General features: G+C 43.2%; 1 protein-coding gene across 3 annotated transcripts in view; it reads right to left on the bottom strand.

The window, feature by feature from the left end:
- pparab (peroxisome proliferator-activated receptor alpha b) overlaps positions 1-14826 on the bottom strand; it is a 53993-nt gene extending 39167 nt beyond the window's left edge. The window contains exons 1-2 of one of the 3 annotated variants that reach the window (XM_084335008.1): positions 14643-14826; positions 13890-13959 (exon numbers count right to left, since the gene is read on the bottom strand). The gene's annotated coding sequence lies outside the window, so the exon portion shown is untranslated. The remainder of the gene's footprint in view (positions 1-13889; positions 13960-14642) is intronic. The other 2 variants (XM_084335007.1, XM_084335009.1) reach the window with 2 other exon arrangements.
- Positions 14827-16637: the final 1811 nt, after the last annotated feature.

Genomic DNA, 16637 nt, shown 5'->3' with positions numbered 1-16637 from the left:
TTAGTTTTTATTATTAAAAGAAATTCACTTACCGTCTTTTCCGGAGTGAGACAAGAAGATACCGGTTCCTCTCATTCGGCTATCCGACTGCATGTTAGCCTAGCTTAGCACAATGAATGGAAGCAGACAGTACTGGTTAGCCTACTCATTGGCCAAGTAATACCCCTACCGGAGTTTAAGCTAGGCTACCGATCCTTTCCACTTCCATTCATTGTGCTCAGCAAGGATAACGTGCAGCCGGATAGTCTTCTACTGAACGCACAGAGAAATCTCTGGCACTGATATCTATCTTCTTGTCTGACTCTGGAGAAGATGGTAAGCTGTGTTCCTTTATGCTTTTCTGCTTTATTTGGACATCCCAGTAGAGTGGATAATGACAGAACATAGGGGTAAAGCGAAATGTATACTCAAACATCAGATTTATAGCGATGCTTGGCCAAGGGTATGCACAAAGCCAAGAAGCCTACCGGCGAGGCCTACGTACAGCTGGCCAAACATGTAACTGTGCGTTGGGCAACGCCACCAACGTGTAGGTATGATGGTCAGAGAAAGGAGCCCATGAAGAAGTCTCATTTGGCCTTTAGAGACAGAGAATAACATGTGACATATTTAATGACCCAGAATGAACCCACAACACATGTACATGGTGGTATGGGCGTTAGTTCACCGGTCCATGGTGTGCCCCTGCCGACTCACTACTAGGCCTAATACATAACATTATGGTTTTTTTTATCCACTTTTTTCCTCCTATTTTTTTTGTATTTTTCTCCCATCCCAATTTAGTCGTTATGCCAATCTCCCCCCCCCCCCCCCCCCCCCCCCCCCCCCTTCCTGGTCGTTGCACGCATGTTCCCCCCACTGGTCGGTCTAGGGAGCCCTGATGTCTATCACATGCTTCCTCCGATACATAGGAGACAGCAGCCTTTTTTCACCTGGCAGCGAGGACTCTCATTGGTGAAGTGTAACGCGTGGGAGGGCACACTACCTCACCCAGATCCCTCCCTCGCTGTGCAGGCGCCCTGACCGACCTGTAGGAGTCGCTGTTTACAACGACCAGATTACCACCCACCGGCTTCCCTCCCGCTGACTCTGCCAATTGTGCCAGGATGACGACCGGCCAAGCCGGAGGCACCGATGACAGCCGGATTCGATACCAGTGTCTCTGCGGTGGTAGACATACGCTTATTCCGCTGTGCTACCAGGCCGCCTATAACATAACATTATGTATACAACAATGAGCTTTTCTTCCACCAGGATTACCTTGAATGTCATGCAGCAAAATAAAAATAAAAACATGCTAACAAAGCCTGAAACCCTTGAGGACATGATTCCCATGACGTTTTGGATATTTTCTGAGGTAAAAAAGGACTCAAACTCAGAGGAGGAGCTACAGTTGGGAACTCTTCTATCTGCTCAGACAGCTGTGTAGATCTGGTTACATTTTCCAGCATGACACTGGAGTCCTGAACACTCCCCTTTCTGGCTGCCAAATAAGCCTACATGTTAGTACAGAAGCATGCAGCAGACCAGCCTGACAACAGCACTGCACTAGGCCAGCTAGCTACTGTACAGACCCACCCAATACAGCAAAAGACCAAAGCGATGATGTTGGCATTGTCATCTCCAAAGCCCTTACAATACAGATCCCACCACTCCATTGGGCCATTGGAAAACTCCCCCACTGGCTCATGTTTAAATTTTTAGGCATTTAGCATATGTTTTTTACCCAGAGTGTCTTACAACAAGTGTTACAGTTAGAAGGAGCTCACATTCTTGTACCACCACCAAGTAGCCCACTGGGGGCAAATCAGGAGCAGCCAGAACACATTTCTATCAGCCAAGAGCCTAATGAGCTGCAAAGCTATTTTGATCACTTAGACTAAAACTATGTCTGTCTCTCTTCACAAGAGGGTATGTTGTGTATGCAGCTTATCCACAAAGAACTACTATGTGAGTCAGTAAAACATAGTAGCTACAGTGATGAATACCTGATGAATTGAAAATGGGGGACCCTGGTGGAAACAAGACGAAAGTCTTTCTCTGGTCTGCATCCCCTTAACAATTGTGTGTATTGAGCTGTACTGTATTGTACCCATTCTGCAATCTGTTAATAAAGTTTTCAATCAATCAATCAATCAATGATGGAAGACACCAGTGCTCCCATGACATCTTCCTAATAAACGGGCAGAATAGAGGCATGGCCACCTGTTTGATAATCACTTTCAAAAGAAAGTGCCTAATTTATTTGCAGTAAAATAGTGGGAAAGCATGATGATGTTACTGTTTTAGTCTGACTTGTTCACAAGATCCAGTAGTAAGACACCACATTATTGATTCTTTGTTGATATATGCTCAGATGAATCTAGGCTTTAATGAAATAGCTTCCAGGCCACCGATGTTCTGAGTTGCCCACATGCAACAGTCACAGATCTAGATGTGTTCCCACTACCGACTAGGGTTCTGGCTAATCAATAATTATATAATTTATTGCTCATATTTCAATGGGGTTGTATCCTGATGCAATTATGATATCTAGAGTGGTAAACAACTCTGTTGTCTAAAAAGATAACATGCTTATTATATATATACACTAAACTGCGACATAAAATTGGTTTCCTGTAAAGAAACAGACCCAATTTTCCTCTATTTAGTAGAAGAATTATTGTTGAATCAGTCTTCTTATCAGTTTTGGAATATGGTGATGTAATTTATAGGCATGCATCAACTCTTAAACCTCTGGATTCTGCATATCACTCAGCTCTTAGATTTATTACTGGTGACAGATATGATACTCACCATTGTGTCCTGTATGCAGTGGCGATTTTACCACTGGGGCACCAGGGGCACGTGCCCCCCCTGAAATCTCAGGTGCCCCCGAGGTGCCACCCCAGAATAAAAAATAAATAATTTTCTTTTTTATATAAAAATAAAAATAATCTAGTTTTGCTTACAGGTGTCTAATGTGACTTACATCCATGCTTATATATTTCACATTAGACTCCTCACTATGCCTGCGACAGGCAGCGTGATGCGTGCGTCATCTATCTGAAGCGGTGCGCATATAAAAAGCTGCCTTTAAGCGCTGGCACGTGGACTGGTGGCAGTGGTGGTCACTCACTCACAGGTGTGTAGAGTAAGGTGGATGACTGAGTCAGAGTGGTGCTCAGAGAGAACGCGATAAAGGGTGGAAATTTGGCTCCGGGAATTTACAACGAAAGAAGGCAAAGAAAAGTGTTCAATAACTCAATGAGAGGTTCGTTGGATACATTTATCACAAAAAACAGCGACCCGACTGAAGCAGCCACAGCCACAGCAGGGCCTCGTGGGGGGAAGAAGCTAGCAGCACCAGGGCTGCCCCCAGCCCCATGGAATACTTAGTTATTGCGACGCTGAATTCAGTATGCAGTAAAGGAATATAGCATCAGCCAATGGACATATCGATCTACCAGATGGCGATCAATAACTAGGACATCCTTTTTGGAATCAACGTTATACCGGACGGGCACCGCCAGGACGGACGTTTCCATATGGAACCATAGAGAAGTGCCCGTGTGGCGTGGTTGATTCAACGTCAAGGTGAGACCGAGGCGGAGGGACATACACACATCAGGAGGATGCGGACAGTCAACTCAAGGAAAGTGCAATTTGTGCAATTTAAACGCTAATGTTTTCTGAGTGGAATCGCCAAATTACACTGGTGCTAATGTTGCTAGTTTGAGCTAACTGGCTAAGTGGCTCTGCTTCTGTGTGGAATCGCCAAATTACACTGGTGCTAATGTTGGTAGTTTGAGCTAACTGGCTAAGTGGCTCTGCTTCTGTGTGGAATCGCCGAATTACACTGGTGCTAATGCTTTGTTAGCAGTAGCCTAGCCTAGCTGGCTCTGTTAGCAATTAGCCAAGAGCTGGAAGACCTGCAGTAGCCTAGCTGGCTATACTAGCCCTGCTATCAATCCAGTCCAGAGTATAAGCTGACGTTATGATACAGAAGGCTAACGCTATGATACAGAAAGCTAACGTTATGATACAGAAAGCTAACGTTATGATACAGAAAGCTAACGTTATGATGCAGAAAGCTAACGTTATGATACAGAAGGCTAACGTTATGATACAGAAAGCTAACGTTATGATACAGAAAGCTAACGTTATGATGCAGAAAGCTAACGTTATGATACAGAAAGCTAACGTTATGATGCAGAAAGTTATGATGCAGAAAGCTAACGTTATGATGCAGAAAGCTAACGAGGTTGTCATTCGAGAGGTAGTCTTAGGTTAGGTTAGGTTTAGGTTTTAGGTTTAGGTTTACTTTATTTGATCAAGGGGGACAGTGTACATTAATAAAACATTTTACAAATGTAAATGCACCCAATTTTAGCCAAAAGGCTCATTTCCATTGGCAGTCCCCCTGCCAGAAGGTACAGGCTAAAAACCTGTGAAAAAAGGGTTAGCAATTAAAACAGAATAAAATCAAGATAAATAACATTAGAATAAAAACACAACAAAAGCACATAGACATACGATAGGGATACAGGTCCAGGGCTGTACGCTAAGCTTTTTCACTAGGGGCACACTTGCCCCTAAATGAGAAATTTAGGTGCAAAGAATATTTTTTAGGGGCAAATTTTTAAATAACTATTTTACCATTATAGTAGGGCTGGGCGATATGGCCTCTAAATGATATCGCGATATTTTTTGGCCATATCACGATACACGATATATATCGCAATATTTTGACATTTCCTCTAAAGCACTTAAAAATGCTTGATTTAACCCTTTGATGCATACAGTCACGCCAATATGATGATTATAATAAGTCCCTGCAACATATGTTTGCATTATTAAACCATGAAGATGCTTTAAAAAATAATTTAATGAAAATGTACTAAGAGTAGTCTACTGACACACTAATACAACATTTATTTACATCTAAGACCATTTATATAAAAACTTTTGGGTGCCTTTTTTTTTGCACAGTACTGTGTTTTCTATCCACTTTAGCCAAACACACACACACACACATATATATATATATATATATACACACACACTACTGTGAGAAAATAATAATCACACACACAAAGGGATAATGGCTTATAGCAGACTTAATGATTTTAGAATATTTCAGATAATGAAATTAAATGTTTATATCATCAACTATCCAGTTAGTATTTATACTGTCTGTAACGTTTGGCTACTTTAAATCATTGAATGTAGAGAGAGCTGTACTGTATTGTACCCATTCTGCAATCTGTTAATAAAGTTTTCAATCAATCAGAGCGAGAGAGAGAGAGAGAGGGGGCGAGAACGAATGAGAGAGCCAGCCCCCCCCCCCCCCCCCGGGTTTTGTTCTAGGTTCGCGTTTGATCGTCTAAGCTGCCGTAGGTGATGACGTCACACTTGAATGTAAACAGGAAGCGTTTAACAGACGGAGATGGAAAGTGGATGATATACAGTAACAGAAACGAATAACCAATAAATATGAAGTTATGTTTAAACTTCTGTTGTCAAGCGTTGTCAATATAACCCACCCCCTTTCCTCCCGAATGGAACTAGTGTTGTGGAGTCCGCTTTGACTGGTGTCCAGGGTTAGCAGCAGCTAACGCTAGTTAGCTTAGCATAATCCTAATGGTACCGTGGATAGCAGCTAACGTTAGCCCATTGCTCGTGTCAATCAAATTGCATGTTATTAAAGGTCCGCGCTGGTCTGTCTAATGAAATTACAACCGCAACATTATGCCCTGGTTGTAGGCTAATGTTTTATCCAATTTGTATGGATTAATTTAGGAGTGAAATGCGAATGAAGGGTTGCAATCACTACTCGCAAGCTTGCCCCCAGATGATATTTTCCACTCGCACCGGCCAGATTAGGGGGCAATTTGCGACGAGATGCTCGCAGTGTACAGCCCTGAGGTCACAATACAGTCATGGACACAAGGACAGAGCACATCATGACATATTAACACAATGGCGCCCGACCACGGAGATCTCCGTGTTTCGATTCCACCCGTTGTGGACAGAAGCACGGATATATCCGTGGCAAGTTGTTTTGGCTTTTATTCCATTTTAATAACCTATTCAAGGTCGCCGAAATGCACTGCAATGTACCCTACTCTTTGAATTCGAGAAAGTGCAATACCGGCCAGATCCTCTTAGGGGCGTTATCGCGATAATAGAGTGTTCCCTGTGGCAGAAGTTGTCTTTTTTTTGGATCTCTAATGTCGTTTTCTACTCATCTGAAGCGATAGCTATTGTCTGTTGCACGGGATACGTTTTTAATTGCGGATTTCACTATGCAATAAGGGGATTTATCATTAGCCAATAGTGTTGTCACGATACTGGAATTTCGACTTCGATACGATACCTTGAAAAATATCGATACTTCGATACCATTTCGATACCAAAACAATTATAATAATAATAATTATTATTTTTTTTGTTTTTGTTTTTGTTTTTTTTAAACAAATTTAGCTTTTGTTGCTGGTTGATTCTCCTCAGCTTCTCTCTGGTACTCTAAGAGAAGATAAATATAACACTTTTAAAACCCTTTGTTTATCTTTAGATCACACATTTAAAAATAACTGTTCATCTCACTTCAATCATTTTTATTGCAGATGCAGAACATGGTATTTTCTCAAGCAGACAGATGTAAACACTGTAATCTGTGTTGCATGTACCTGACAAACTGAACTGTTTGTATTACAGTTAGTAACAGTTTAGATTTTTATTTAAAGATAACAAGAAAGAGAGAGAGAGAGAGAGAGAGAGAGAGAGAGAGAGAGAGAGAGAGAGAGAGAGAGAGAGAGAGAGAGAGAGAGCATTTAGTAACGTTACATTTTCAACAAGATTGCTGCTATTTAAACACTTCATGGAAACGGGGTAACGTTAACCTTATGTCGACAGTAGTATTGTATGACCTCGACATAACGTTTAAACGTTAACGTTACTCCGTTTCCATGCAGTAATTATAAAGGTGGCCAGCTAAGCTAACGGAGCTAACGGAGGAACGACTAGCAGTAGCTAACGTTAGCTAATAGCTGTAACGTTACTAACAACGAATCAGCTGTTGATATTATGCGCCATCAGTAGACAACGTATCATGTATTAAACTAGAGTTAATGGTTTAATGCTTCAGTCACAGTGACGTTGAAAGAGCAGCTGTCACGAACCTCTTTCATTTCTTTATGGAGATCCGCGTTGGCACTGCTCTGTAACACCGCTTGCAAATGGGCATCGTGGCATCTTTAGCTTGTCCTTCGTTGTTTACTTCAAACCCGAAGTACCTCCAAACAGCACTTCTGCTGTTTTCTGGTGTAGTGTGGGTGGGCTCGGCTTGACGTTACTCAGTTTCCATGAAGTAATTATAAAGGTGGCCAGCTAGCTAGCATAAGCTAACGGAGATAACGGACGGAGCTAACGGACTAGCTAACGTTAGCTAATAGCTTTGTTTACAAACTGAAGACAGGTCTGACGCGTCTGTGAGGGGGAGGAGGCTGCAGCAGCTTGTGTCTGTTGGTCTCTGAGGAGGAGGAGGACAGCAGCGTGTCTGTCTGTCAACAACTTGCGGTATCGATACTGCAGAAAGTATCGGTACTTCGGGAAATGAGTATCGAAACCGCTTTAAATATTCAGTATCGGTATGTATTGATACTTCGATATTTTTGACAACACTATTAGCCAATGGACATATCGATCTACCAGATGGCGATCGATAACGGGGAAATGCTCGGGGGGATCCAACCGGCTCATCTTTTTCACGTAAAGTACAACCCGGTCGGGCATTGTTTTGATAGCCATCCAGGCGATCGGCCTATGTGGCTAGTTAGACGAACACGGTTATTGGTAATCAATAATAAGAAACAACATCCCTCGCCCCCCCCCCCCCTTTCATGCATACATGCTTGAGGATCGTGCCGATCATATGCAGTTTGAGTTTTAACTGTAGCATCTGTATAACGGAAATGCCATTGGATATAACCTTAGCAGCTATTAGCCCTTTATCTAGCCTTCCAGAAAATATACTAGACCAAATCCTGTATAACGCTTATATTCACGGCGCTATAAAATGAGAATGTATTGATGACGTTTTTTTTTCTTTAAGCCATTTTGAAGGGACGGTTTATGGACTCAATTGACAATGAGAATGGACAGATAGCAATACTATAAAATATAGATTTAGCTCTACAAACAGCCCCACGTCTGTTTACATTTGCCGGTCCTCTAGAGATTTATTAGACGCATCCCAATGGCCCCGAATGTGTTAAGAGACCCAGACATAGACAGACGTACCATATCCACACACACACACATACACACACACAGACACCTCAGTGTTGAAAATGCTGGTTTTCAATTAACCCCAATGGCTGAAAAGAGTTGTCTGATCTGCTATTGGTAAAATAATGTAACCTAATATACTTACCTTTAGTGATGCACCGATGTGAAAATTGTGGCCGATACCGATAACCGATATTAATATTGCTGTTCTGGCCGATACCGATATTTACCGATGTCGATATCTCTGTATAGAAAACACTTTTTTATGATAATCAAATAAAGAGCTATTTTCCAAAACGCATAATTTTTTTACTTTTGTAACTTATTTTCAGAAATGACTGATATTTTGAAACTATTTAAGGCCAAAACATGTAAAAATTAAAAAAAAAAATTAAAAAAAAAAGAAACATTTTTTTTTTTTTTTTTTTTTTAATATCGGCCCTATCTTGATATCGGTCCGATACCGATGTGTAAAAAAACTGCCATATCGGCCGATATTATATCGGCGGCCGATATATCGTGCATCACTACTTACCTTTATACCTTACCTGCTACACTTAGGCTACCTGTCTAGATAACCCCAACTTCCTTTATACTTACCGGTCATACGTAGCACTAGCTATATAAAAAAAATGCATGTTAAATTTTTTTTTTTTACTTCTGTTTATTTTTTTATTTAAAAGAAAATGTGGTGCCCCCCCCATGCCCCCCTGCTAAAAAATTCCTAGAATCGCCACTGCCTGTATGATAGGGTGGGTTGGCCTTCTCTTACAGAAACAAACAAACACTGGTATTTATTTATTTTTAAAGCCCTTATTGGTAAACAACCTGTTTATATCTCGTCACTGTTAGATTGAAATATTGGAACCTATTCAACTCGATCGAATGACTGGATGGTTCTTAGGGTTCCTTTTTTTTCTCAACTTTTTCTATTTTTCTCCCATCCCAATTCCATTGTGCCAATTCTTCCCTCCCCTGTCTTGAACGTTGCTCGCATATGCCCCCCACTGGCCGGTTGTAGGGAGGATAGAAGCCTTGCATCACGTGTCCCCTCCGGTACACGAGGAGGCAGCCTGTCACATCTTTTCACCTGCCAGCGCGGACTCTCATTGGCGAGGTGTAACGTGTGGGAGGCTCAGACTACCCCCGCTATTTCCTGTCTCTGCTGTGCAGGCGTCCCCAACCGACCTGTAGGAGTCGCTGTCCACAATGTCCAGATTACCACCCATCGACTTCCACCCTCTAACTCTGCCGTTAGTATGACGGCTGGCCCAAGCCGGAGACAACGCCGACAGCAGGAGTCGAACCCGATGTCTCTTGCGTTGGTGACGAGCGCAATGTCCGCTGCGCCACCCAGCCGCGGTTCTTAGGGTTCCTCAAGTTTGTTCTGATCTAGGGAAGTCAGACTTTTCCTTTGATGCCTCTAAATCATGGAATGTCCTTCAACTCTCTCTGAAGTTGTAGGTTCTCCCTTCCCTTGGAATGTTTAAACGAATGATTTCAGACCATTGTGTGACTACCTGTAACTGTTTTAGCTGATCTTTTAAAATAATTGTAAACGTTTTTTTATTTTTACTCTGGTGTTTAAATTACTGTGAATATTGTTTGTATTATGTACCGTTTACATTTTGTACAATCGTTGTTTCTGTAAATGAGGGAAACCTCAGATGCTTACGATTTTAAATAAAGGTTGAAATGAAGAAAATATATATATATTGACTCTCACCTAATTAAATCTGAAATATTTATGGAATTTGAATATAATTCTAAAACTACTGGGTTAATAATAATAATAATAATAATGGATTGGATTTATATAGCGCTCTTCGTGACACCCCAGAGACCCCAGAGCGCTTACAGAGTCCATTATTCGTTCATATACACAGTCATACCGGTGGTGGTAAGCTACAATTGCAGCCAGAGCTGCCCTGAGGCAGACTCACGGAAGCGTGGCGAATAATCATCGCCTACGGCCCCTCCGACCACCACCAACATTCATTCACATGCATTACACATTCATACGAGGCAAGTAGGTTAAGTGTCTTGCCCAAGGACACAACGGCAGTGGGATGGACATGGGCTTGAGCGGGATTCGAACCACCAACCCTTTGATCATTGGACGACCCGCTCTACCCCTGAGCCACGCCCCATTTTGGATAATAATATAACATTTACATTACCATGCAGTTCAATCAACTTGATTATTTATTTATATGATTTTTGCATTCACCTGATGTTGTGATATAAGGTATATCAATATTGGGTGGAGGGGGGGAATCCTAAGATTACAGTGATATTAACTTATCCTATGTTGCCCAGCCCCACTGACAACTGACAGTGAGCTTAATGTCGGTGGACAGACGTTGATTCAACATTTCCGTCTGAGCTCGTCAGTGGAGCTGTGAGAGAGTGGGCTTTAGCCAGTAATGGAATTAGACTGGAGGAGCAGATAAGTCCAGAGATAGGTAATTGATGAGGATTTCTATAGACGTCGGCTCACGTGGCAAGATGAGACACACACACAAAAAACAACCACTGTGTCCACACATCAGGTACATAAGGAGACTCCCAATTCTTGGAATGTCTTGTCTCATTGACGATAAAGCAGAATACCAAGGAGTTGACCAACTAGTAGAGACACAGCTCTCATCTAGGACTGACAGAAAGACAAGTCTGGGAAAGATAGGGGGTGAGGGAAAGTGAGAGACTGAGAGAGAGAGAGAGAGAGAGAGAGAGAGAGAGAGAGAGATGAGAGAGAGAGAGAGAGAGAGAGAGAGATGAGAGAGAGAGAGAGAGAAAGGGGACAAGGGAAAGTGAGAGACAGAGAGAGAGAAAGACAGAAAGAGGGAGAGAGAAAGAAAGGTAATGCATACATGCAGACATAAAGCAAGATATTCGCAGATTGACTCCATCCCCATCACAAAGCAAGTTAAATCCTAATGTGAAGTATTTAAGCCTCCTTTACATCCAAAGCACACATTCAGCTGACATGGGCCATGGTGGTGGCCCTTTCGGATCATTCGCTCAGACAATCCACTGTCCAGAGCTGCTTACTCTAAGTCTGGCTGGATGACCCAATCCTGTCCTGCCCCGAGAGACTTTACCATGAGAAAGGCTCAATGGGCCTGGAGCTGGGCTCAGGTGAAGGACAATGCTGGGGAGATAGAGGGACACAAGTAGGACGATTTAGACCACAGAAGTGACCACAAACAAACAGCAAAGCCTTCCACCGAGCACAGGTAGCACCTGAGACGCTGTTGTTTCCCATAACCTGTTTTGGTGCAGGCTTTGGTGCACTTAGGTCAGAAAATCCCTGTGACCACAACATTTACGAGTAAGTAACTATGAAGTAACTACATGAGCAAGTAAGTGTGTCTTTTACATTACAATAATTCATTGGACATACATAAACCAGGCTGTTGGTCAATCACATCAATGTGTGATCCAAAAGTGAAATAATATTTTATATTATTACAGTGTAATTTCAGTTTGATTGTGATTTTTGCGTAGGAACCCCCGATTTAGCATCAAGGGACCCCATATGGACTCCTGGACTCTCTCTAACCTGTGCTTATAAGCCCTTAGATGAGAATCCATGGGCCAAAGAGGCTAGTTCCTCCGGACCTGTTCTCACAGGTCACCAGTTTGTCTACACAAGCTTGAGAAATACCAGAGGTGCTATCTCGCCCTGCAGAGTTGATAGCAACGCAGCGGTGTTATTGATCCAAGTCAGCTATGCGTCAAAGAGAAGTGGATGGAGAAGAGGAACACACTCTGCGTAAGTCATACAGAGACATTCCTATCTCGAGCCTGATGTCACGATGCCAGTTCTGGAATGGATTTTTACTATTTAAGTTTTGAGGGTGACTTAATGCTATTTTTAATGCGAGGTGAGGGGTATACAATGTGTGTTAAGTGCTTTCAGTGTAGGAAATGCAGTAGCCTGTGGTTGCTTCTCTTTTACCTGCTATTGACAGTTCTGACACCAGGAGAACTAGGTCACATGAGAGGTATTCTTGCTGCTAGCTCACTGCGAAAACAACTCCTTTAGGGACTAACAACAGAGGTGGATTATAAACTCTTAAAACTTCAGTTAGAGAAGAGAACTTGAAAGTCCTGTTTGAGGAGAGAGGGGGAAACATTCCCGCGCGCTCTCTCTCCCTCTGTCTGCGTCTGTCTCTCCAGGCTTAGAATGCAACCGGGCAGAAGTTGATTATAGGTCTCGGGTTCCTAGATGACAAGACTGTCTCACAGCACAGCCAGGCAGAACCTAGTAGTTCTACCAAAGACAAGAGCAGGACAGGTCTGCCATGACACTGAAAGACACTGTCCGTGGGTTATGTTGTGTCGTGCTGTGCTGTATTTATGTATTTATTGTGTCATGTTGTGCTGTATTATTATCCATTGCTGGGAAGGGGGGGGGGGGGGGGGGGGGGGGGGGGGGGGGTAATGTCTATGTTCCAGTTTTATGTACTGTAGAGCTTAATACACTCTGTAATAATCATGAATACCACCAACCTGGTTGTGTGGCAATAAAGGAATCTTGTATCTTGTAAAGAGGCAAAGACAAATCTGTCTGGAAAAGGACAAAGTTCAGCGAATTTGTGTTCACTGACATATTCCATGCATTGACAGGATAAGGATTCAGAGTACAATAGTAGATGTCATGTTGAATGAAAGTTACCAAGTCTTGATATACCCTTTAAAAAAACAAGATGATGGACGTTTGTTTCTTGACGCAAAGGCGGAGGAGGTGTCAACACGTCCCACTGGAGCAGGAGGCTTAGCATGCACATTAATGTTGTCTCTTCTTTCATAATGTCTTCAGCCTGTGAAGTGATTCATTCTTCGACCCCCAGGAAAAATAAATCAACATCCAAGGCCATGGATGAAAAAAACGCCTTTACTCTGTCATTATGATGGAAGAAGTGGCACTTTGGGCTACGGCAATCACAACATCACTGATGGATCTTTAACCACGTTCTCCCCCGAATGATAAGCCACGGACAATTAGCACTGAAGGAAGACCTTTGCTCCCGAGGTAAAAATCTGTGTCAATGTGGAGACTGACTTGGAGCAAACAAAGGGGGGGATTACGTAAACACCTGGTGTACAGCAGACAGAGCAGACTGAATACTATGTCCAAGTTATCGAATATCAATCTACATAATAGGAACTAACCATTATCAGAGCACCTTGAAAGGTGAGTGAGTAGAGAACAATAACACATTCGCTGCACTTGGGAAAAGCCGAGCCACATTCCTGTACAGGCCTCGTGTACTAAGACAGGTACAGCTGGATTTGGGTCAAATTTCACATTAAAATAGAAGGTGTGTGTGTGTGTGTGTGTGTGTGTGTGTGTGTGTGTGTGTGTGTGTGTGTACGGATGTAGGTGGCTGATTTCCTTCAAGTGAGACCAAGTGATTGGATGGCGTGCAAACAAAGCTACCTTCAGCTCATACAGCCATATATTTTCACAAAATAATCTCAAAGTAATGAGCTATGATACAAACACACGTTTCTGCTGTACATGACAAAACTGATGTCAATTAGGCCCACTTTTACATCTGACAGAGAGAGAGAGAGAGAGAGAGAGAGAGAGAGAGAGCTCTACTCACGGCCATTCCACAGCACTTGACCATTCCAACTATCAATCCTTCCGACACCAACAGATGAATAAGGAAATTCCTGCACAATTTGAAGCAAAGTATAATGCATTAGGCTATTACATAATAGTATAGCCTATACGCATGGCCCTAACCTAGCTGCCTCAAGCTTATACCGTACAACAGTAGTAGCAGGGTGACATTCTAATAGAGTGGCATTCTTTCACTGAAACATTGCCAGCAGTCACTTTCACTTGGGCATGAAGCATGCGTGAGTGGAAGCCTCAATAAGAGACCGTTTGGTAACAAAGTAACGAACGATGCATGGTTTCCCTTTAGCCCTAATGGAAAACGCTTTAAAAAAAAGTGTAGAGGCTAAAAAGCCAACAAATAATTTACTATTTGCTCAAAGAGTCAATGAGCAGTCTTAGAATAGAGAGTTTACATCCCAGGGAAACGTTGTAGCTTAACGATGGGCCATTACGCGCAGGCGTGCTCGAAAACGAAATCAGATTAGGCTATAACCACCTTTACAATAACAATGGCCCTATATTCCAGGATCGGTTGATTCATTTTTCAACAAAAGCCAATATGCAAATTAGAGAAAAATAAAGGCACATTCTAAAAATGGCATGTGGAGATGAACATGCCTGTATCCAGGCTACCATCATTTCTATGCAGTATCAAAATGCTTCAGATTCCAGTCGCGCAGGTTCTGCAGAGTGTGAATAAATAATAATAATAAGCACAATAAAAGACATCTACCTTACAATTGACAGCCCAATCCCAAGCTGCCATATCGTCAGAAATGTTGGTGGGTTGAGACGCTGTCAGTGCAGATCAAGGAGGGGGGGAAATAGTCCCCGACCACCACACGTCCTTGTTTGTCTCCAAAACAGCGCTGCTGCCGCTGTCAGAAACCCCCCACCGCCGTCCTCAGCTCAGCCACGGAGCGCAGCCCGCTCGCCGGAAGTGACCTCATGACTGACAGCTGGTGAAAACAAGGCACTGACACACCCCCTGACACACCTATGGTTTCAGCGAATAGGAAGAGCGCAGCGTTTCCCTGGAGAAGGACGCCCCCTAACCACGGAGAATGGAAAAGAAAGGGCGACTCTCTCAGTCATAACTCTTGTTTGAGGCTTAGTGCTGAAACAAGCAGACACACACAGGACGCAGAAGCAGCATAAAGTTCATAGTTGCTGTAATAATAGGGATTTCACTAGATTTTCATTACAGTGGCTCAGGAGGTAGAGCAGTCGTCTGGCAATCCGGAGGTTCCCGGTTCGATTCCCCCTCCCCTCCTCCCGGGCAGCGTCCTTGAGCAAGACACTTAACCAGGTTCAGGTTGGCACCTTGCATGGTTGCCTCCGCCGCCCGTCGGTGAGTGAATGTGTGAGTGAATGGGTCAAATGTGAGTAACAAATTGTAAAGCGCTTTGGATAAAAGCGCTATATAAAAAAGCAGCCATTTACCATTTATAGTGTCGTAAATAAGCTAAGTGAATGAGGCTTGGGAGAATTATATGCGTACCTACAGGCAGGGGCGTAGCTTGGGGGGGGGGGGGGGGGTAGCTTAGGATGATTCCAAGGGCCCAGCACTGGGGGGGGGGCCCAGTTTTTTTTACTAGACATCACTCAGGTGTATTATTGATGCTCTCATTGATACTATGTTTGTTTCTGAAGTGTGTGTGTGTGTGTGTGTGTGTGTGTGTGAGATATATAGAGAGAGAGGGGGGGCTTTGGTAGACTATTGCATTGGTCCATTCATTGAAGATGAACGCAATGCGACATCCTTTACTAGGCTCACCCACCAACAGTGCAGGTGCTGAACTGCTGATCCGAATGTATAGGTAAAAACCATATTATGCGTTTTCATCAATAAAAAAATGGCAAAAAAAATCCGCTTGTGCGCTTACGCGCGCTCGCATTCACTGGGGGCCTACAAATACATTCTTTCATGGGGCCCAGAATCTGGAGCTACACCCCTGCCTACAGGAATTAATCATATTATCCCCAGATGACCCCTCCAAAGCTCTCTCTCTCTCTCTCTCTCTCTCTCTCTCTCTCTCTCTCTCTCTCTCTCTCTCCTGCACAGTGTAACACAGACACACAATTATCAATCACAAGCTCAGTTAGTACAAAGAGCCATGGCGTTAAAATTAAAATGCAGAACCAGGGTATACCATGACATGATGGTGTTATGTTGCCTAAGTTCTGCTAATTCTGCACACACAAAAAAAACACTCTTGAGGAGAATCTGATGACAGATGGAGAATACGTTGACTGTGCTTGTCGTGCTGACACCAGGCCAAGACACGAAGATTTCCAGTTAACTTGTTGCAATAAGCTGCCCATTAATGGAGCGTTTCTGTTTGTCAAGCCCGTGTGCCAGATGCTGACTGTGCAACTCCTCTGCTGATAGCCCATGTCCTCATCTCTGTTCTGTCCCAACGCTACTTCATACGGTGTTCTTACCATTGGCAGAGAATAGGGCATGCTGTCCCTCCTGTCTGGGCCCGATGGTACTCCTGAGACACACGCAGACACACACACACACACACACACACACACACACACACACACGCGCACACACTGAGAACTATCACACACCACACACAGACAAGACGCACATAATCAGCACAGACTCAAACATGCACACGCACACGTTCACACACACACACACACACACACACACACACACACACACACACACACACACACACACACACACACACACACACACACTGAGAACTATCAC

This window comes from Notolepis coatsorum, assembly GCF_963971535.1.
Source record: "Notolepis coatsorum genome assembly, chromosome: 18".
NCBI classification, from domain to species: Eukaryota; Metazoa; Chordata; class Actinopteri; order Aulopiformes; family Paralepididae; genus Notolepis; species Notolepis coatsorum.
This window is presented reverse-complemented; position numbering and strand designations above follow the sequence as displayed.